Here is a 21,504-nt window from a genome sequence, read left to right on the forward strand (position 1 = left end):
TTCAGCGCCACATTTGTATCTCTGCGGCTCGTTGTGTATACACGAGCTCTGAGAAAATACCGGCTAACCTGCTTGGGTTTGTGCTCCATTGTATTTATAGGCTGCCCTGAAATTTATAATCAAGCAACTCGGAAACCAAACACACGTAGTGACCTTCTGTTTGTGTCACGTCCAAGCGAATGAGTAAAAGACGTCCCGAGTCCCGTGTTTGTTTTGAGCCATAAGACAAATTATACACACATGTATGAATTCCTTTGGTCAACAGCTGCCATCGCAGCATCAGATACAACGGAGCCAAAGTCTGGGAACCATCAGATGCCTCCGACGCTCCCACTCTATCATATATATAAAAAAAAAAAAGACAGTGTGCACCAGCGCGCGCACAAACACGGAGGCGTGCACGCCGCGACCACATGCTCACACGCAAATCAGCGCCACGCTCTTTGTATCTGCCAACTGATGCAGATGATGGGGCTGCAGATGAGTGCAGGCTAACCGGAGACCAGAGGCTACATGTGGCTTCACAGACAATAGCTGGGCCCTTCGCAGGAGAGCACTCAACCCCCGAGAAACACGCTGGGATGTAAATAAAGACAGAGTTCACACCGTTCTTTATCTCGCGTCAAATTCTACGTGTTGTTAATGGTGAAGTTTTTGCTGATGTAGAGGTTTGCACGAGTGTTTACGAGGCCGCGATGGCAGCTATATGTGGAATGTGGATGTTATTTCGAGCTTCTTGTCTTCAGCGGGGTCTCGCTCTGGCACCAGACGTACCGCGGTCGCCCTGCATTTTGCTGTAGTGTCAGCAGGGGGTGTCCGAAATCGGGCTCCGGGCAGAGGGAGAGATTCTATGCTTGTTTAAAGCAGCTCACCAGGCAGTGCTCCAGTTTGTTGCAGCTGACATTTTGGAACCAGTGGGTCAGCAGAATGGAGAAGCCACGGAGATGCATCAAAAGGCAGTGAGACTCTTGATCACAGGGGGGTTGTGGGTAATTTAATGTGGCTCTTGTTTTCGTCTTATTTATTTCTCTTATTAGTAAATCTTAATGTTTATCGCAGGGGACTCACCTTTACTGGGTTTTTTACTCCCTAGTAAGACGGAGCAGGAAAACGAGGCCACTGAGTATTTTGGGTGTAGACAGATGTACTGAGCTAAATCCAAACAAAAGAGCTGTGTGTGTGTCTGTGTGTGTGTAAAGGTGTGTCTGTGTGTGTGTGTAAAGGTGTGTCTGTGTGTGTGTGTGTGTGTAAAGGTGTGACTGTGTGTGCACATGTGCATGTTTTTTCCCGTTAAGTTGTCAATGATGTCATGACGGAGGAGGGAATCTTGATCGTTAGACAGATAACAACGAGGCTGGCTTATTCATGATCGACACACACACACACCTACAGACTCACACACACACAGACACACACACAGCATCATCATCGTCACAGGGGGAGCAAGGCTCATAATTGGACAGAGGTGTCTGTAGATAATGAAGCCAGACCTCACACCTGCCAAACCTTGGGGATTTCACTTGACTGGCCACTTAAATCTTCCTCACTCTGCGGGTCTGGAGGGCAAGAGAGTGAGTAAGGAACTAATGGAAAAAAAAAGGCACGCGCTACAGGGAGGATCCCTGTCAGCACGGGGGTGTAGCGTGGACCCCCCCCACCCCCCTATCCCACCCTCAGCCAACTCAGCCCCCACAGCTCGTTCCCGTACGGCACCCACCTCACTTCACTTCACTGTAAATCCTCTGGTGTCAAGGATTTCAGACGGAAGAGGGGAAATGCTGCACCAGCTATTTTGTTTCAAACTCTCAAAACACTCGCTTCTCCCGAGTTGTCTTTGGTGACAGCGTTGTGTGCGGGAGGCGCATTGTGCCGGCTTTTAGCAGGGGTGTCATTCCAGGGGCTGAAAGGGAAAAAAATCAGACAGACACTTCAACGGAGGAGTGCTTCTATACGGAAAGTTTACCTGACAGTCATCAAGTGAAGGCGTGACACTGTATCAGTGGTAGCAAAAAGCTACACCAATTAGGGACCAAGTTTACTCCGGCAAAAAGCTCAACAATTTATGAGAAACAAAATGGAAATTCACTTGCGTCCTTTTTTTTTTCCACGAGTTGATCCATAAATGAGGCTTTAAAAATCCCTGTCACTCCAGACGTGTAAATAAATAGGATTATTCTATAGATCCACACACAGCAGGGGGCGGGGGGGGGCTTCACTCTTCCTTCACTTGTCATTAAATCAGCCTTGTCAGCGTTCACACACAAGGTTGTGTCTGCCTTCCCGAAGGTTCCTGTGGTAAACGGTGGGAATCAATAGCTTCGTGGTGCTAACCGATACAAACCGTGGCTGGTTCAGCCGGATCCCGACCGTCTGGGTACATCTGTCATGTTTTGTTCTTTGTTCCGCGGATACATCGGAGAGACACGTGCTCGTCAAACTCTGTTTGTCTTCGGGTCGTCGTTTGTTTTGTGCTGCCGCCGCTACCCGAGGCCTCGATGCTCTGACGTACGCGTGTCTCAGAAACGCTGAGACAACAATGATTCCTGGTGGAGATCTACATGCACGTCTGTAGGTTTGAGTGTCCTTTGGGCTTTTTAACAATACCAGTGCTCACTTGATGCTTTTAAACTGGTTCTGCTGCCACTGACAGATACTTTCTTTCTTAAAAACACCACAAAATTCCAGTCGTTAATAACCACGTATTTGTTATTGTGAGACAAATTGGAATTTAAATATAACATGTTAATTGTTAAGAGTATAAAGTATAGTTAACTTGGTGCAAAACTTTTTTTTTTACATGCAAAATCACATAATAAATGAAACCTAACACAATTACAGTAATTTAACACTAAATAACAGTTTCAGTGCTTGAGGTCATAGGAGCAAGTAAACATGGAGCATTCCTCTACTTTGAAATGAGCACGGGATTGTACACACAATTGTTTTCAAGCATTTGCTGCGCGTGAAATAACGATCACACATTCGACTGTTGAGCTTCAAGGTGCTTTGAGGTGGTTTGTGAGTTTGTGTTGCGTTGTGTTGAGTGAACTAGACACTACAGTGATGTTTGTGTTGCCTGTAATCAGAGCAGCAGAGCTCAGGCACTTAAATCTGCATCGGTATCCAGTCCTTTAGATTCTGGTTCTTGTGGGAATGGACTTGGGAGGATAATCACAGAACCGCACAACGTCCAGTTGGGTGCACAAAGCTGAATAAGTTCTAAAATCATCCCCTTTTGACGGAGCAGATTTTACTCAACAGGGAAAGAGCCAGTGGTCATCTCGGACACTTTGGATTTAATCTCCCTGCGTCCCGGCCAGGTGTGGGGGGGGTAAATGAGCCCAGGTGGCTTGTCTGGCCTGTGAAGCCCACGAGGGAAACCTTTCAGTCTGCAGCAACAAAAACCAGCATCCACGGTGATGGATGGTGTCGCGTGTCCACCGAGTGTTTGTGCTCTAAGTGCTGTGCATACGGAGGTGACAGCCCGCCGCATCCTCCCCTCTGATAGATTGGAGATAGACGAAAAGCTGCGTGAGCAGAGACGGGTTTTGGGAAAAAGGCGCTGTAACCGAAGACGCCGGATCCTCGCTGTTCCTCGTCTTCCACCAGCTCCGACTGCCACGCCGAGACACTTTCAGTAGTTGGGCGACATTCTCTAATGTGGATCCTCTTTCCAAGTCGCAGCGATAAGCAACGCTGAAATGTGCCCCTGAAATGAAATCACGCGGAAACCGAAAGCTTATCAAGATGAAACTGTGCAATAATACAAGAATTATCCATCACCATCCATCATGTATTTGTTTGCAGGAAACAGATTACATGGATCTTAATTGAAATATTATTTTACCTTCATTTGAATTATTTATGGCCTTGCTGACTAGATTCATACCTCAGAGAAAAACACGAACACATTACGTGATGCAAGAATGTGTGCGCGTGTGTGTGTGTGCGTGCGTGTGTGTGTGTGTGCGTGCGTGCGTGTGTTTGTGAGCGTTTCTCATATATTATTCAAAGTGTGGAGTCAGAATATGGTCCAACGTGGCCATACGAAGGAAATCAAAGGGCCTGTCTTTGATACAATTTACTTGAGATGCACTGGCCAGAGCCGAGCTGTCCATTGGTCTGCCACTGCTAATGAGATCGGGGGGTAAAATTGAGAGTGGTGGGCTGGCTGTCATTCGCTAGGTGATGGTTTTAAGACCAAGCAGTGATACTTCATTAATTAACCTTCACATTCTATGTAGATCTGCTCATCAAGATGCAGTTAATTAAAGAAAGGTCATTCCAAGGGCTGCTGGGAAGCGGCGTTATTACAATGGAGGGATGGCACTGCTTTGAGCGAGATAACACAGGAGAGGGGGGGGCGGGGCGGCGGGGGGGTGGGAGAAGGCGATCGCCAGTCACAGGCTAAAATGGCAGACGACTTCCGAGCCGTTGTTTTTGTTTCTTTACTTCTTATATTCCCTCTTTCTTTTCTTTTTTTTTTTTTGCAAAGAAAAGATAGTGTTGGAAAAGCTCTAATGGAGAAAGTCTCAGTAAAATATTCATTACACTCAATCGACAGCATCTATCTTTTAGCATCTCGGTATAGGTTTTTTCCAGCCGCTCCTCGCAGCCCCGCGTCTTCTCTGCCAATTTCTGGGGAGAATTCCTCTGTCTCTGACCTTGCATCAGTGTGCGGAGGGAAAATGCCATCTTGAGTAAATAAAAGGCCCTGGAACTCCAACAGGATATAAAATAGTCATGTGTCATCTGTAAGTGAAATCCCTTTTTTTTTCTGTGTGGTGACTTATTCATTTTGATTCCTGCCTATCTATCCATATCTCTGTCTCTGTCGCCCGGCCGCCAGAGCTCGGCTTCAAATGCGCGCTATTGTTTTGGAGAGTGGATCAAGTATAGTCGCGTTTTGTCTTTTAGAAATATAAAAATGTCGCTCTGAGGGAGTCGGCCGCCAGGAAGCCGTTGTTTCTGTGCAGGCCGCCATGCTGACGTGAGGACGGAGACGACTCGGAATGAAATAACGCGTCTGCGAAATCGCCTCTCGGCCAATCGCCCGGCTGCCGGAGTTAGTGATACAAACGGCCTTCTGTAAGGTTTTTGCCGAGCTTTATTTTTTTAATAATGGCGGCTTGTTTGGGGGTGGGGGGGCGTCGGTGGTCGGTTTCTCAAAATGTTGCTCTACTGCAAAATTGCAGCGAGACATCAGCGCCTCCCCTGTGTCCACTCCGTCCTCCTGCAGCCATCCCCGAGTGTCTTTTGGCATTGCTTCCAATGGCAGGTGTGGAGACAAACGAGAAACGGTGTGCGAGCGTGCACGCGCATGCATCCAAGCGTGTGTGTGTGTGTGTGTGTGTGTGTGTGTATCCCTCCCACCCTGCTACGATACAGTAACTGCTGACCCTGGACACAGTGCCATTATGGCAGACGAGGCAGGGCTCCCCTGGCAGCGGCTGGGGCGGCTGGTTGCTAGGTGGAGAGACATTACCGCGGGCCTCTGTAATAATTTATCCTAAGAGCGCGGCGAGCCGTCATGTAGCCCCTGACAGAGAGCTGCAGTACTTTATCAGCCTGCCTGTAAATCAGCCATGTGTGGGTGCAGACGGCAACATTGTTTGATCTCTTTCAGACACTCTAATAATCTGCTCCCCTCTGATTGATACCTCCACACAACAAAGCACATTACACCAGCAAACCACACCAGCCATCAGCGTGTGTGTGTGCGTGCATGTGCTAATGTGTGTCTGAAGGTGTTGTGTGTGTGTGTGTGTGTGTGTGTGTGTGTCTTTCTGGTGGTCATCAGTATTGCCAGTGGCCTGGGGAGGGAGAGGGAGGGGATGAATGAGTCTTCTGCAGAAACACAGGGTCATTTGGAGTCTCTAAACCAATGACAGGCTAACGGGTTCACAAAACGATCACTGGATGAAGGGAGGGGCAGGGAGAGGAGGGAGGGGGAGAGGGGGGGCAGCGCCACCAACCTCAACTGAAGAAATCCAGCAGCCGATAAAGAGCAGCTGTTATTCTTCTGTTGAAGAGGCCTGCAGGAGATTCAGGAGCGACGTCGTCCGGCTCTCAGAGTGGATGCATGTAAACATCCCAGTTTGTGTGCACAACAATAAATATTCATAATTTCCTCACTTGCACATTTTGCATTCCCCCAAAAAATACTTGAATTTATCCTCCTTCTTAATTCCAACACAGCCAATCCTTTCTGAAACCAGCGCACAGTCCAACGTTTGACAGATACAACAAACGTAACAGCCGAATGCTTCTCTCTTTTCTTCAAAACGCTGATACATATAAATATATATATATATATATATATTTTTATATTCCATTCATGGCCCTTCTATCAAATCAAAGTGAATTGCATCCTCTTCCAAATTGCCTCCCCAGCCCCGCGCTTGATATGGCTCATATACAAAGGAGAGCAATGTCCCATCCAACAATACCCATACCATTTGTGCCGCTCAGCTTCAGAATGTCATTGGTTTGAATGTGACAGTAAAACATAACTCTGCCTTTTCACCGGGTTGCATTGGAACATGGCTTCCAATTATTCAGCTCCAAATTCAATAGCAATTTTCTGCTCAATGAAATAGTGGTTTCAATCTCTGGAGTAATGTCACTTTAGAGGGATTTTCAAAAATGGCACGTCTGTGAGTGAATAGATGGACATGGGAGGATTCATTTTAGCTCGAGGAAATGATACTTGTCCACTGGAGCTTGTCATTTATTGATGAAGAGGAGTATCTCTTCTTCCCCCAGTGCATTGTGGGGTGCGGATACCCAGTGTTTGTGCGCCTGTCGGAGGAAATCCTTATTAAGTGTAATTTTTTTAGCTTTTAGTCAGAATTTTTTTTAAAAAGCAGTCGGAAGCGTAACCTTATCACCGTGCTTGGTCAGATGGAGCCTGTTTTGCTCCGGCGCAGCATTAAGAGTAGCGCTGAACAATGAAGGAAAAATGCAATTATAAGTGTGTTTGTGTGTAATGTATCAGTAGCCCATCCAGGGCCCCATAATGAATGCAATGCAACGTGCGATCACTGAGCCGTGCGCACGCCCCGCTCAATGCATCTCTGAAAATAAACAGAGCAATGGAAATGGTTCTCATTAGTGTTGTTTTCATATTAAGTCCCTCAGACAAGGTTGACAAACCCGGCTCCCTGCGCCGGGCTCCTCGGGGACCATCGCTTCAATACGGCGAGGGCAAACAACACCAGCCGATACCAACACCATTACCACCTCCTATAGTTACTTATCCTCCCCGCCCCTCCCTGCGGAGCGCCTCCCCTCCACGCAGGCCAGGGGAAAATGCATTAAGATCTTCTGGCAGCGCAGGGGGAAAGGAGTCCTGCTTTCATTTATCACCATTGCCATTGGGCCCTAAAAGGGACAAATGTCTGTTCTCCGTCCTCGTGCTGCTCGAATGGGAGAAACGTGCGGCGGTGGAAGTCGTGTCGTGCTCCAGAGACGCCGCACTGCGAGAGGCTGTTCGGCAGGAAGGGAACAGGTGTGCGGAGCTTCTGGCTTCCACCATGTGTTCCAGTTGTTTCATCTGCAGCTGTTCCTCTCCCCCCACCCGCCCCCCCCAGCACCCCACACTCCCATACACCATGATCAAAACACTTTATTAACCATAAAGCCTTCTTGTTTGTGCGCCGCTCCGTCTCTGCCTCTAAGTGTTTTCCTTCGACAGTCACATATCATCGTGCAGTAATTAAATCACGCAGCAGAGGTCATATTCAGCAGGAAGATGCAGCGTGTCCTGCTTAGGAGATAAACTTTCATTTATCTGATGCATGTAGTGATTTGAATGACAGTGAAAAAACACCAGCTCAGAAAGCAGTGGGTATTATTTTTTTAATGAACGTGGTGTTTTTAAATGTAAATAATGAGCTTCGTTAATTAGGTGAAATGTGAATTTTTAACATATTTTTGAATGTGACATTGAACCGAAGCTCGACTTGAGCTGAAATCTTTTCCATGTGCTGTTAATCATAAACTCCAGCAAAGATTTCCTTTTAAAAGTCTGGAGCTGTAGATTATTCTTGATTGATCAATTCATTGTTTGGTGTCAGAGGATCATCACCTCAGTTTCCCAGAGTGACATCATCAAAGTGATTTTTCAGTTCACTGATGCAAGATGACCACAAACATGACCGACACTTTATTTATTATAAAAGCAGTTAACTGTCAAGCAACCAATCAATTAATCAATTAATAATTCTGGCTCTAATTGCGTCTTTTTACGTCATTGACCTGCTTGTAACTTGATACTACACAGATTCCACTGGATATTGATATATTAATTCAAAATAAATGACAAATTGAAGTTATTATTCATCATCTTTGTTTCCATAACACCTCGTCTGTAATTCCATCACATGTTTCTGAGTCTGGTTTGTTTCCTGAATTAGTTGTTTCCTTCCTGGAAAGAGTTTCCTCACAGCAGCGGCTCGGTGATCGTCGCCATGGAGAAAACTGACAAACAAAAGAAAATGGCCTGGTCTGAAATTTAATAAGCCTTTTTTCCACCGCAGACATTTTGACTTGTCATAGCAGGAAAAAGCACACGTGTTACTAATAACACGAACAGTGGCTCCGTTCTATTTAAGTTCCCCCCCGGTGCGGCGTGACAGTGTGACAGCGGCGTGCGCAACGTGCGACGCCAGGCGCCCGAAAACTGAAGCGGCTACATGTAATTCAGCTGTCATTAATTTTACGCTTTACTCCAGTGCTTCTCCTACTGTGACACGTCAGAGTGTCGACCATGAGAACGGCCTGTCGACAGGAACATCAAGAAATGAAAAATGATGGCGGGGACGTTTCTCACATAGGGAGAAGTTCCACTCTCTGTGTAGGGGGCGCTAGTGAGGTGGTCAAAGATTTAAATGTCAATCCTTGCTGAGCAAAAACTGACCAATCAGCATTATCCCCCAGAAGAAAAACAAAGGGACTTTCATTCACATTTAATATCAGTCAATGTTAAGATGTTACTTGTTGAGTAACGTGATGTTGATTAATTAGGTTTGTGATTTGCGAAAACAAAGAAAATAATAAAAGCTGCCGTCTCTATTCATGTTATTTATATGAAAGAAGAGAGTTTACTCAAGACTTGCTCCTTATTCATTCGTGGATATGTGCATTGTTTTGTAAAAACAGTTTTACACTAAAACGAATGAAATAAACTATAACAATATATAATCATTACTATAGTATCCACGTCTTTTTGTCTAGAAGTAGGTGTAAATAATGATTTGAGTCATTTTTGCATCACTGCCCCCTGGAGCTGCTCTCAGACATGACCTCGGGTCCGGCCTTCCTCTGGAGTTCGTCTGTCACACGTTTGTTTTTACAGCACATTGACACCGACTTGGCCCTCATCACCAAAAGCTTCCCTTGACATCTTCGTGTTTTCCAAAGTCTGCACGCTCTCAATCGGAGAGTTCAACGCAGCGCACGTGAATTACAACCAATTCCAGCACGACAGCATTAACAGGAAGTTGTCTGATAACACCACGGACCACATGTTTGAAAAGAAAGACGTTGCTTCAACCGACACCTAGTTTTTTTTTTTAAAGTTGGGGGGGGTAGAATCTGTAGCCGTGAGCGTCCTCCTCCTCCTGTGGCTCGGTCTCGTTCCCTGAACTCGGCGCCGCTCTCCCACCTGAGCGGAGGGTGTTGTGCAGGTCACATCATCACGCAGCTGCAGGCCACTGTAAATATCACCTTTCCCCCGGTGTCTTCAGGAACCTGCTTTTCCAGTAAAGAGAGGAACGTGTAATTCAATATATCCCCGTGTCGGGCCGTTTTGCTTTCAGAGGACATGGAGGTGACACGAGTGGCCCCCCGCAATGAACATAAAGATTAATAAGTAATGGCCACGTAAAGATGATATTTGCACTAAGATATCCCCGCTTTGTTTTTTTGTAGATTAAAGCTTTTGATCGAAAGGGAAACACAAAACGAGCGGCAGGCATCTCCTCGCACTCTCTCACATTAGGATTCATCTGTTGATATCATCTTTTCTTTATTATAATCAGCGTTTCCTCTCGTCTTGTGAGATATTTCTGACGGTGCACAATCCTGCAGCTGCACTAGATCACGATTTCACACATGACGCCGGCCCTGATGACTCTAACTAGCTTGCATGTTGCAATTTATTGACAATAACGATGAAGTGCATGTCCCGCGCTTGCAAAATGAAATGGTATTCGTCCGTCCTCTGTAATACTGTTGCCGGTCCCCCTGGCATTTTGTAATTTGTTGCAGTGTTTGTGTTCCTCTTTCACACTTTAATATCACGGTATTGCTTCAATTTGAGCTGCAAGATAAAGTTCTATTTCATTTTGTGGGATTAACTTACTGGGTAGCACACGTCTCAAGGTATTTGTTGTGTTTTGTTTTATCTATGAATTATTTAGAGGCTTCAAAAATAGAGAATGGGTTAGACGACTGTACGTCCTGTCTCTCTCGGCAATCTCGCCGAGATGTTTAATTTGGTCTGCTAGCGTGGAATAGCACTCGCCACAACTGGGATTAGGTGGTTGGATGTAATTTCCCTGAAGAAGGAGCATGTTGAATTGCAGAATAATGATAAAGGCAGAACTGAACAGTTTCAAGCAAGGAAATATGAACTTGTGAATTCTACGTGCGCTTGAAGTTGTCATGGATTTTAGCTCCAGTATGAGATACTTTTGCAGAAAGAGGAGCAGAGTTAGAAAATAAGAAACAATGTGATCGGGGGGATCTGGCAGCCGTTGTGGGTTCGTACTACACAACATGTTTCACCAGGAGGAACCAGCTCGGCCCCCAAACTACGTTTAATCACGAAAACATGCGAGAAGAGACAAACAGTGAATCAGATTGACGCTCCTGCAGAATCAAGCTGGAGGAGGTGATGGAATATAGAGCGGCAACGGGGCAAATCTTCGTGTCTGAACCGGACCCGAGCGCAAGAAAAACTAACCGAGCCCCGAACCCAACAGGGTGTCGGTTTTTATCTGTCTGAACCGACCCGAGCCTGATGGATGGATAGATAGATAGATAGATAGATAGATAGATAGATAGATAGATAGAAGCTAGATAACTTTATCGACCCCCGGAGGGAAATTCAATTGTCACAGCAGCAGCCACGTACAAAATATCAAAATACAAGGTAAAAATACACAAAAAAGAACATACGCAAGATGCTGTGGAAGTCCAGCACAGTTAAAATACAACAGAAAGAGAGATTAAATAAATAAGGTGCAAAGGAAGTTGTGATCCTGGTGAAATCACGTCTTCGAGGAGTTCACACAACTGCCGATCCGGGGCCTTTTTGTCTGTAAAAGCTCATCAGCGACCGGTTTTGAAAGTCGAGCGCCGTGATCTCGGCTTCACTCCGTAGATTGTAACTCCGTAATGTGAAGTCCGCAGCCGCTCTGCGATCATTCTTTATCCTAATTTACCGAACATGCTAAAGTTCACCGGGTCCGTTAATGAACGATTCTCTGTGTTTCTTTACTCGCCGTAGCACTTTTTAAAAATGCTAATGGACTCCCAACAAGCACCTGAGCAAGGATGAAAGTGCCCTAATTCCTGCTCAAAAGGTCACTGGGATGAGTTATAGTGGTATAAGCACCTGAAAGCTATTCCCTTGTTAGATTTGACAAAGGGAGGCTGCCATTTCCCCCCTTAAAAATAGTGTTGGGTAATAAATGATCATTTGTGCGGCGCGGTTGCTACCAGCAGTGACTTTTCCCTCTGACATAACTTTACTGCCGGCTGATTTACATCCCGAAAAGTTGTCCCCAAAATATTTAAAATGAGCGTTTTATTCATGATGCACAGCAGACGGCGGTGACACACACAAGAGCTCTTATTGTGCTTCTTGGGGGAAATGGCTAATTAGTTGGTCGTGAAAAATGTACGCGTGCCGGTTTTTACTATCATCCGCTGTTTGACTCGACGACACTTTGGGCTTTTTTCCGCAGCAGCTTTGCAGTTATACGACCCCCGGATCGGCCCCAATGTGAAATATCTGGACGCCCGCGCTTTGCCATCACGTCATCAAATTACTGACGCACACGAGCTACTATCAATTATAAAGCACGCCGGTCTCTGGGCGCCGCCGTTCCTTCTGTGCTGCCAGGTGCCGTGCGCACCTCAGCATATGTGCTCGTCCTCCTCAGCAGCTCGTCCTCCTCAGCAGCTCGTCCTCCTCAGCAGCCCCTCGCCGGCCCCTGGAAGGTGCTGCTGGTGTGGATGCTGGGCTGGAGAGTCGGGATCACAGTGACAGTTTCAGGTGGAGGAGTCTATTAATAGTTTACCTCTCCGCCAAAGCATTTCATCATTTTTGGTGTCTGAGGGCTTCCTGCTTCAAAAACCGGGGGTGAAGTTATGCATCTCAATCTACCCCTTCATATTTCATGCTGTTGAGGATTATAAATATAAGGACAGACTTTGACCTGGGCTATTAGTTACCCGGGATCCTGTGGGTGGATGGTGCTTTGTCTCCTGTCAGCTCCTGGTATTTTTCCTTCAGTAAAAAGCAACAGGATCACAATCAAAGTCTTTGGGATACAATATGAGATATGATACCTGCCGCCGAGCAGTGAGGAGGAGGAAGGACGGGGGGGGGGGGCAGAGGAACAACAAACGGTGAGGCGAAACAAAACCAATCAGTCAAAATCAGCCAAAAGGGAGCGTCAGAACAGAGCGGGGGGGGTTGACAGCAGGTCGAGCTTTGGGTCAGTGTAAAGCACCACTCTGGTGATTGCTGTTTTCTCTCCGGTGTGACTCTTGTTTCGACCACACAACCTGACCAGAAACTCTCTGGAGATCAGCCTCTGTGATAAAAAGGGGAATGGTGAACCCCCCTTTTCCACTGTTCCCAGCATCTGGGAATGGGAACAATCGGCTCAGGCTCCGATCAGCTGGGATGGAAACGTCCCACCCGGGTTAACGTGCTCATTTCTTCTCCGTCTACAGATGCTGATGCTGTTCCTTTTCCCAGCTCAACGTCGTGACGTGCGTTGAACTCCTCTGGCGTTGGCGAGTAGCCGTTAATGTTTGTGTACTTGGGAACAACAGCACTGGCCAAACTTCCCCAGTTTCCAGTGCGTTCTGCAGATTTCTTGTGATCTCTTCGTACATCAACTCTCAGACGCAGAGACTTCAACTAGTGCCTGGTCCCTCTACTGGCCCAGGACTGTAACACACCAACAGTTACTTCCTGACTCTCCTCTACTGGCAATGGGAAAGGAGACGATCGCCTGTAGTCGATGGGCCCGTTTGTGTTTGTTACGGCAAAGCAGCCGCCGGTGCGTCTTGTTGTTGGACCGACATTTGATCTTGAACAAATAGCGAGAGGAGTCTCCGAGCCGCCACCTTGGGGCGTCAGGGAATGTGGGCATCACAGAGGGTCAAACTCTGGAAGAAGGCAGTAAAATTAAAACCTTTATTGCCAACTTTATGACTTCACTCCCTATGGCAATTACATTATCTCTGGAAAATGACGGAGCTTTGTTCCCATTATCGCTGGAATCTGGAGGAGTCTGATGTGCTGGAAGTGAAAGTGATGTATGTCAGTGTGAATGTGAAACAGTCGCGTATTGTTCAGTGTCTGGTTTCGACGAGCTGAGTTGTGTTCACTGTTCGCAAATAAACACAAGTGCTCAGATATGGAATAAAAAAAAAAATACAACTTTCTGCACCTCAGAGTGTTTCTATCAAATCCAGACTGACAACCCTCACTTGAAATTAACGATTTTATTTTTCTGCCACCACTCAGTCGCTAACCACCCGAAACCTCACACATTGACTTTTCTCCACAGATTGCAACTCATCCATTTTTTAATTGTGTTCATTTTTACCTGGGTCCCACCGGACCTGCAGCGGCGGTGGTCGTTGTCATCCGTCTGCCCTGACAGGAAGGGAGAGCGAGCGAGTGGCGCCACGCCACTTTCCACCCCGAGCTGATGTGTCAGGCTTATCACACAGCCGAGCGATCCTGAGGTGACATCCTCCACTGAATCAGTGACATTTCACGGACGGTGCAAATCTATCCATCTTTGTCAAGCGCCCGCCTCAATTTTAGCATTCCCAGAGTTAGCATATTGATCACTAGGAAACGCATGAGTGAGGACTTCTTGTTTTCTGCTCCTTCAAACGGGCATTGTGAGTCCACTGGACTCCTCCGTCAGAGTCTGCTGCTGCGGGCCTTAATCTGCCCTCCGCAAAGTTGCATAAAATATGGAGGTCTTTTGTCATTCAGCACGGAGAGAACTCACCAAAGACTTCCTCTGCCACTTTGCTTTGTGTCAGAAAGTTCTCTGGAGGAAAAGTTTCAACAAAGTTTATTATCGCAGAGTTTATTGGCCATAATTCCAACTAAATAAGTGTTTGTAGTTAACTTGCATTAGGACGTTTTCTGTGAGCTACTTTCCTCTCGGCTTTTACAGCTTCATTATGGAACGAGCGGTTTACTGGCCTAACATATCAAAGGATGCTTTTGCTAACTTGTCAAAATGGTGTTTACGCACACGTGTGTTCGCTCAAGCAAGGAGCTGCTTCGCTAAACAACAACGGTGCTTTGTTTCCATCAGTGAAATTGCTGTGACGCATTCACGTAAAAATAAATAAATAAGGAAAAAGCCCATAAAAAAAGAAACGCTGGTGGAGAGAGAGTCCTTTAACCACCTGGGTCCAGCCGTGTGTAAACCGCAGCAGCTTCTGTTATTTGTGTGAGGGCCGTGCAATATAATAATTGATTAATAATGCAAAGCTTTAGGGAAAACTGTAACCCCTAAAATGAGGGCGATGATTGTGCCTGCGCCGAAGCAAATCAACAGCGACAGAGCAGCACCAGGGATTACAACATCTGCAGTATGCGGTGTCGAGGTTAACTTGTCCTGTGATTACAAAACGCATTTTCCCCGGGAGCAGGTGTTACATTGACACTGTCACGATCATGTATGTGCACACGCACACGCACGAGTGAAGCACCCAATCACACAAAGAGAGAGAGAGAGGGAGAGAGAGAGAGAGAGAGGAGAGAGGAGAACGGTTGCTTCCCCCGACCATATGCTCTTGGCCTCTCTCTTTGCCTGCGAGAGCCGTGTGAAAACATGAATGAGCGGCCTGCAAATCGATAGGGACAAGAGATCCAGTGTCGAGCAAATCCAGTGCCGACTGACACGTTCTCCGTGTAATCTGTGGCATTGTGCTGCGAGGGGAAAGATTATCCTCCTCTGACTGGCTGGTAAAAGGTTGCTTTGCTGTAGTCCATGTCTGTGTGAAGGGAGGGGAGCATATGCCTCTCTGTAAACGATGCTGGCTCCCCCTCCTCCTCTGTCAGGGGCTGGATTATGTCCAACATTATCCCCCACACACACAAACCCCTCTCTCCCTCCCTTCCTCCCTCCCCCTCAAACGCACCCGACTCTCCAATAAAGGGCTTTTCTCTCTCTCTCTTTCCTCTCTCTCTCTCTCTCTCTCTCTCCTTCCCCTTTCAAAAATCATCGGATTTATGACAGTGGATTTTCGGAAAAAAGTTCTCCGCCAATTCTGATGCCTGCTAAGTACCCCGGCAGGATTAGGAGAGGCCTCTTGATGTGTGTGCGCTCCAGTGCGTCGAGCAGTGCATTGTGGTCAGGTTTATCAACTGAGGAAGGGTTGGGGGGGGGCGGGTGGGGGGTGGGCAGCGGTACATAGTGCATAATGATAAGGCTCGTTATACACATCAAGTGCTGAAAGCAGAGTGAGAAAGTGCATGTGTTTGTTTGTTTTTGGAATCAATAGAGGAACGGCATCACATTTAATTTGTCTCGTGCTGCCTTTTCCATCTTTACGTTCACGAGCTGGAGGATTGGAGGAGCGGCGCCGCGGCTCCACCGCGGCTCCACCGCGCCAGGACCATTATGGCACAGATATAGGGGGGGGAGAACGCCGCGGGGGCCCACTTGAATGAAATGGCCGCTTGCGTTGACGGTGAAAAACTGGAATTTAACACTAATAAAAAACTAAAAACTGCAACTAACTCTGGGTAATGAAATACAACAATGACTTTCCCCCTGATCCAGGAATAACCAGGAAAAAAGTTGTGTGGTGTCTTGATGCAAGATTTATTGTGACACGCTTGTATCGGCAAGTGTGTGTTGCTCGAGTCTAGACACGGGAGGTAGACGGTCACCTTCACAGCCCGATATCCCCCCCGATCTGTGTGTGTGTGTGTGTGTGCGTGTGCGTGTGCACGGGGAGACACTGGGTGGCCTGCTGTAAATTCACCACCTCTGAATTAGTTTTGATTGACTGACTGGCCTGACTTGACGGGGAAAAAGGGTTCGGCTCTTTTGGGCGTGTGCGGCGCGGCGGCGAGGAAGCGCCACGTTAGACCCGGTTAATAAAGCCTCTCCACCCGTTCCCTTCGGCCTGCCCTTGGAGATCGCTTACATCAAAGCACCAATCAAAAACTGGTGCAGATATAATTTGTCATCAGGGATTTCCTTCTGGAGAATTATAGAGAAGATACAGGCCGATCGATACTATGGATTTTCACTGCAGTGGCTGATTGTCCAATTGCCGTGAAACATGTACCGAGATAAAAGGCCACGCCTGCCATTTTGTAACGGACTGCCGAGTCAGCATAGGGCTTGTCAGATACTTATAGGCTGCTGTGATAGAAAATTATCATGCTGCAGTGTCCAAGTACTATTTAACACGTTTTCCCTCCATGGGACGTGATTCATCACGGATCTCCGCTCTCTCTCCCCACCCCCTCTGCTTTTGAGGAGGCATCACTCTGCGTCATTGTCAAGTGCGGCTCTGGCCACACATGGATGGTATTTAAAAGGAGCAGACACACACGGGTGCCAGTGCGATGGGATCCCTCCGCTGGAAGATGTCGCCCGGAATTAGGAAAAGACGTTGGCGGAATGTGTTAAATCCCCCGAACGCCACTCGTGGCTGACCACTTGAAGCGTTTACCGCTGATTTTTAAAAAATAAATCCTAATCATATCAGATTAACTTCGCCAAAAACAAGAAGAAGATGTTCTGGAGGATTTTGAAGAATGTGTGCTTTTGCAGGAGACGTCCCAAAAGTGAAGCCAAATCATCTTAACCCCCCGGTGACCCCTCTCCCCCCCGCCGCCGCCGCCGCCGCCGCCGCCGCTGCAGCATAGGTCATAAACCATGTCTCCTCCATGTTAGCAAGTAATAGGATGGTCACTTTAGGTTGTTCTTATCATGCAAGTGTTACATTTTTGTATAAATCTAGTTTTAATTAGTAGTTTGAGGCTAAAAAAATGTGGTTAAACATCATGATTGTGCAAGCTTATGTGTTTTATTTTGTATATCAGGGGAAGTAGAGGAATGTCGTCCATCTTTATCTATATATATCTTTATGTCGTCATTTTTATACATAGTTTATTGCCACCCTGAGGATTTATGATATATAATAAACATATTTATGTCCTCGTCAGTTTGAATTGTATAAACCTTTGGTCACTTTTCATCTTGAGCGTTCAAACAAATACAAAAGAAGCAAACTAAAGACATTCCAATCAACTTCAGGTGAACTTTGTGTTTAAAGCCAAATGTCATGATGTTAACACTCGAACTTGCTGCTGCACAAAGCTGAAAGCTTGGATGTTTGGAGTAAAGAGAGACGTCCTGATCCACATCCATGATATCAGGCACATCTCAATGTATTGATATAAAGTTCTTCAGATTCTGATTCGTTCTTAACGGTTCTCCGCTGAGTTCCGTCCACATCTTCCTGCTGCTCTTTTGTGACTCCAGTTAAACGCACTGTTTCGAGGAGTGGAAGTTTTAGTGAAATGGAAGTTTTCATGCAGCTGAGCGTCGGAGAGGTTAGAGATACAGATGGAAGGATAGAAACTCGATGAACGGGGAAGGGTTTCTCCTGGAAGAACATTTTTTGGGGGGGGGGGGAAATATCTGTCAGACGGACAATACCCTCGCGTCAATACCCTCACGTCACAGAATGAAAACAAGCTCCTCAGAGTAGGTGGGCACTTGTACCGCGGAGCGCTGAACGGAGCCCGGGACACGTCTGTCTTCGTTGTATTTGCCAAGCCGGTCTCCAGACTGAGGGCAGCGACTTATAGGGCGAGATGCCAGGCAGAGAAAATGAGAGGCTGCAGCTCAGTGACAGAAGCAATGACCCTCAACTCCACCGTCTCTTACTGTTTACGGATGTGCTGTTGCTATAACGACCCTCTTTTAGAGCCGTGCAGCCGCTGCACAACGTCGTGTTTTCATGTATTAAGGGAGAGCTGGCAGCGTTTCCCATCGGGGGAACCAAAAGGTTGAGGAGTCAAGAGTTTGTGGAGCAAGAATCCGCCAGTCAGAGTTTTATTTCTCCTGCAGCGCGAGATGGAGACAAAGTTTAAACGTAACGAAACATAGGAAGATAAAGAGTTTTTCTCGATATGCTCAGTGGAATAATCCTCTGATCGAATTCAGTTGTTACCCCAGATTTTTGTTTTTTATATTTCTTTTAATAAGTTGAAAGGAAACATGAAGGTGATGCAATTTCTTAGCAAAAATAATTCTAGGTTCAGTTCAACATTTTCACTTTTATGGTGAAAAGCAACGGAGACGAACCACGTAAAGAATCCTCAGTAGAATAATCCGTGAGCCCTAAAGATGGCAGCTGTAGAACACGTGTCCTGCTTCTCCCTGAAAAGGTCAGATCAGCAGAAAACTGGAATTTCTTCCATGTAGTGACGGTTCAGTATATTTGTTTTGCGTATATGCATTAATAAGATAATTGATTATAGGGTGAACCTCGCCACTCGCCCACTGTCTGCTGGGATTAGCTCCTGCTCCCCCCAGCGACCCTCAAAGGATAAGCAGGATAGATAATGGATGCATGAATGTACATATCTGTCTGTATGTGTAGATTAAACAGCTCTGAATCTAAATCTAAGACACACCACCTGTTTTAGACGTATTGCATAGAGCCTGAGAATGTTGCTGTCGATCTCTGTACATGACACTATAGAGTATATTCTGTATTCTTAGAAGTATCTCTTGCTGCTAACATCGCAAATTTCCCCTTTGTGGGATGACTTGAGCATCATCTTATCTTATCTTATCTTATCTTGGTGAAAAGAGCTAAATCAAGGCCTCAATGATTACAAACTGTGACTCAGGAACAATTTCCCAAGTAGCCAAAGCAAATCAGAGGCCGGGCCGAGTCTCCTCGAAAGGTCAAAGGTCAACCAGAACAAAGTTTACCATCGAGTTGTGTTTTTTTTTTTTTGTCCTCCCTCCTCTGTCGTCCCACCCGCTGCCTGTCTGGGATGACGGGCGTGTGGATGAGTGTTTTGGGAAATATGCGCGGCGAAATGAATTCGCACTGTAAGGTAATGAGGACTTGCATGAGCTGTAATTGTTATTATTGCCAGACACAAATTGAAAAGCATAACCTGTCTGACACCAGCTATCAGTTGTCATTATGTGGGAAAACATGCCCTCATTGCAGATAGCTGTCTGTTGACACCCAAAGTAATTGAGGAGGTAGTCGAGCCGCTGAAGGCTCTCAAAGGGGAGGACGAAGCACTTGATCAGAGCATTTTTATGTCTTCAGAGATGATTTGATTTCACGTAATGTCTATTTTACAGCCAGATATGCCATTAATTTGCATGATAGCGAGCCAAAATGTGACATTTTTATTTAGACGTCCCCACAATGTTTGGAGAACAATTGGGCGGTGTTTTTTCTTCTGTCAGTCTTTCAGAGCGGTGGCGTCTCATTATATCATATCTAACAGAGCAGTGAATAGCTGCCTCTCTCCTCACATTGCTGTGTCAGGTCAATGTGCCATTTTTTAAGTGGTGACGGGAGAGAGGAGGAGGTGGTGGTGGTGGTGGTGGGGGGGGGGTTTGTTGTTGACAGCGAGATGATGATTTCACACTTAACTCTTTGTTGTTGTTTACCAACAGCAGACACTAACACCAGAAACAAAGAAACGACTTTAGCCTGCACATTACGCTACGTCCTACATCATCTGGACAAAGGTACGGAGGGTTTACTGCAGTTTTTGCTGCAGATATCAAGGATCCATGATATGAAGGGACTGTTTATCTTAAACCTTATTTCCCACCGGTCAAAACAACCCAGGAACACCCACTAACATCTGGCTTGTGTCTGCAGTAGGGAAACAATCGGCGTTCAGGCCCCGGGTCAAATGACTCTGCAGCAGACACGGGTTTATATCGGCTCTGAGCGGCAATGATGGAGACGTGTAACCCGGGTGAACGCGTTAATGCATCCTCTCCTTGCATCATAAAGGAGTTAATTAGTGGATTGAGTCAAGTTTCAAAACCTGCGTACACCTTCTAATGTTGGTGTAAATCCTGTCTTACTCTAATCTTATCTTGATGTATCTTCAGGTGCACTATATAGAGAGAACGTTTTCTCGCCACACATCTGCAGCACAGGTCGCCGCTCTCTCCCCCGTTAGCTCCGGCTGGCAAACCGGGCAAAAAGTCTGCGTTCGGTGCCTGAAGCGCTGAAGCGAGGACGAGGGGCTTCTTTCCCATGAACTGGAGCCAAGTGGCAGCACTTAAGGTGAAGGGCCGAGGCGCTGGAGAAGTAATTTAATCTGAGGCTCTGCCCAATTCCCTGGGCGGCCGAGTTTAAGAAAGGTCACGGCGAGAAACAGGCACCGGTGACCCCTTCCCAATTACGGGCGCTACAGCAGAACATATCACAGCACCGTCCAAAGTGACAGTCATTTAGCAGCAACTCATCTGAGGGGAGGAAGTGGGAGATGGATGATAAGGAAATAAAAAATGATTTGCCAGGACCTGTTAGCCACTTCTCTACACAGGCCTGCTGCTCCCCCAGCTCCTCCCTGTCTTCCTCACACACACTCCCCCACCTCCCTCTCTCTCTCCCTCTCTCTCTCCTCTCTCCTCCGTCTCCTCCCACCCCCACCCCCTGCCACCCCTGCTGCCCATCTCCCTCCTGCTCCACAGACACGTGACAACTCCGCATGATTATTGGCGCAATCACTCATGTAACAGCCTGCCCAGCTTTCCGTGGGGGCTCCAGTATTTGTCACTGTCACTTCCCCAAGTGCTCCGCCATTGTCTTGGAAATTGTATGTGTAAGGCAAGAGATGCCTGTGACCCACTTCGACAAGGGAGCCAGCGATGTGAGGGTGCTCATCACACAAAAAAACAGCAGTTTGATGTGTCCTATTATGTGTCCCAGCAAGAGCCATAAATAATTGTGACAAGTTTTTTTGTTGCGCGTGAAAGTCCTTGACTCTGCCTCCTGTTCCAGCACCTCCTCTCTCGTAGGGAGACGCTGCCAAGCACCCCTGATGATAGATGGCACGGTGCAGCAAATGACAACGGGATAGATTTTTAGTTTGTGCTTTGGAAAGGATCAGTAATGGTGCTTTGCTGTACAAAGCAATAAAAGAGAAGGACAAGAGACAGAGGGGGGGAGAATGAGGGGGAAAACAACAAAAAAGAAAAAAAT

Source organism: Hippoglossus stenolepis, chromosome 6 (genome assembly GCF_022539355.2).
Source record: "Hippoglossus stenolepis isolate QCI-W04-F060 chromosome 6, HSTE1.2, whole genome shotgun sequence".
In the NCBI taxonomy this organism is placed as follows: Eukaryota; Metazoa; Chordata; class Actinopteri; order Pleuronectiformes; family Pleuronectidae; genus Hippoglossus; species Hippoglossus stenolepis.